The sequence below is a fragment of the Malaclemys terrapin genome, unplaced genomic scaffold, assembly GCF_027887155.1.
Source record: "Malaclemys terrapin pileata isolate rMalTer1 unplaced genomic scaffold, rMalTer1.hap1 scaffold_113, whole genome shotgun sequence".
In the NCBI taxonomy this organism is placed as follows: Eukaryota; Metazoa; Chordata; order Testudines; family Emydidae; genus Malaclemys; species Malaclemys terrapin.
The window spans coordinates 27,501-29,797 of NW_026530202.1; the positions used below are offsets into that span (position 1 = coordinate 27,501).

Genomic DNA, 2,297 nt, shown 5'->3' on the forward strand with positions numbered 1-2,297 from the left:
CCGCCCTGGGCTCACCCTCCCCGGCCGCAGCGAGGGACTGCCCCCCCTCCACCCACCCACCCCCCCCCCCGGCTGACAGGATCAGGGCGCACTGGATGTCCGGGACAATATTTTCCCCGACGCCGGGGAGGGCGGGCGGGCGGAGGGGCTCTGGCGGCCAGCCCGGGCCCCGGAGCTCGAGAAGGAAAAAAGGACCGGGCCCGCGAGAGACGGGGGCCCTGCCGCAGGGGGGCAGTCCGACCGGGGCTCACCGTGCGGCAGGCCCGGGCGTCGGCAGGGGAAAGCGGGCGAGGAGGCGCGGGGGCCGGGTGCCTACGGCCATACCGGACCGAACGCCCCCGATCCCGTCCGATCTCGGAAGGTAAACCGTCCCGGGCCTGGCTAGTACTTGGATGGGTGACCGCCTGGGAATCCCAGGTGCCGTAGGCAGCTTTTCCCGGTCCGAGCCAGCTCTCTCTCCTTTTCTGGGGAGGAAGGAGAGGGGGGGGACGGGCCGGAAAGCCCCTCGTCGCTCCTGCCGAGTCGGAGGTCGCGGCCGCAGGTCACGGGTCTGGGCGCCTGGGGTCCGGCTCCCCACCCGGCTTCCTCCGCGGAGGACCCACCGAAGCCGCTGGGGGAGACCCCGGGCATGGGGCGGACTGGCCCGGACCCTCCCGGCCGCCGGCCCGCAGGACCGCCCCGAATCCCCCCGCCCCGCGGCCACCCAGGCCAGGCCTGGCCAGGCGGGACGGACGGCGGGTGTCCAGCGCCCAGCGGCTTCCGCCAGCGGGGACCCACGGCCCCCAAAGCCGCAGGGGGAGGCCCCGGGCCCGGGACGGACTCGCTCGGACCCCCCTGCGCCCGGGCGCCGGCTCGCGGGACCGCCCCGAATCCCCCCGCGGCCACCCAGGCCAGGCCTGGCCAGGCGGGACGGACGGCGGGTGTCCAGCGCCCAGCGGCTTCCTCCAGCGGGGACCCACGGCCCCCAGAGCCGCAGGGGGGACACCCCGGGGCCGGGACGGACTCGCTCGGACGCGCTCGGACCCCCTGCGCCCGGCCGCCGGCTCGCGGGACCGCCCCGAATCCCCCGCCCCGCGGCCACCCAGGCCAGGCCTGGCCAGGCGGGACGGACGGCGGGTGTCCAGCGCCCAGCGGCTTCCGCCAGCGGGGACCCACGGCCCCCCAGAGCCGCAGGGGGAGACCCCCGGGGCCGGGACGGACTCGCTCGGACGCGCTCGGACCCCCTGCGCCCGGCCGCCGGCTCGCGGGACCGCCCCGAATCCCCCCGCGGCCACCCAGGCCAGGCCTGGCCTGGCCTGGCAGGCCGGCGTGCAGCTCCCCCGGGCTTCCTCCCCCGACGACCCGCGCCCCCCCGAGCCGCAGGCGGAGACCCCGGCCCCGGGGCGGACCGGCCCGGGCTCGCTCGAGCCCCCTGCGCCCGGCCCGCAGGACCGCCCCCCCCCCCCCCCGAATCCCCCGGGAGAGGCCCGGCCTGCACGCCACTGACGACCCGCGGCCCCCAAAGTCGCGGGAGGCGCCCCCGGCCCCGGGGGCCGGTTAGCTCCGTGTCGCTCCGCGCCCCCCCCCCCGCCCCTCGCTGCCGGGACCGGGCACCGCCCCAGAGTCAGCCGCAGCCGGACGGCCTGAGAGCTGCCCTCCTGTGGACGACGGTGAGTTTACCTTGACACTAACCGGCCATCAGCCAGGTCAACCCCATTGCTAGACTGGGGTGGACCTGGTGGCCGAGTGGGGACTTGGAACATTTGACAGCTGCTCCCCGGGGCTTGACCGCTTGTCCTGAACGCCCCCCCCCCCACCCCACCCCCCCCAGCCCCCGGCTCCTGCTCCCCTCTCCCCAGCCTCGGTGCTCCGCTCCCTGCCTCGGAGGCTGCCCCTTTGCGGCGCCTGCATCGCCTCCGAGGACGCGCACCTTCCGGAGGCTGGACGTAAAGCCTGACGCCCGCCACCGCCGCCGACCCGGCTCTCCGAGGGACGACTGTGAGGCCTCCCCCCACCCCCGGACCGCCCTGGGGACGACTGCTAAGCCTCCCCCAACGGACCGCCCGGGGGAAGACTGCTAAGCCTTCCCCGGACCTGCTCCCTCTCGACTATTAAGCCCCCCCTCTGTGGTCCTCAGGACCGCTGCCGCGCAGCCCTCGGAGTGGGGTGACACCCGGGCCGGAAAGCAAAGCGGCCACCAGGTCAACCCGTCGAATCCAATGGGTTGACCTGGTGGCCGGAAAGCAAACCGGCCGCCAGGTCAACCCAGTAGATTCCGCGGGTTGACCTGGTGGCCGCTAAGCACGACTCTTAAGCCT

At 76.0% G+C, this 2,297-nt stretch overlaps 1 non-coding gene across 1 annotated transcript; it reads left to right on the forward strand.

The window, feature by feature from the left end:
• The first annotated feature begins 310 nt into the window (after positions 1–310).
• LOC128829720 (5S ribosomal RNA) lies at positions 311–429 on the forward strand. The gene has a single exon (XR_008443427.1). It is a non-coding gene; the product is annotated as a 5S ribosomal RNA (ribosomal RNA).
• Positions 430–2,297: the final 1,868 nt, after the last annotated feature.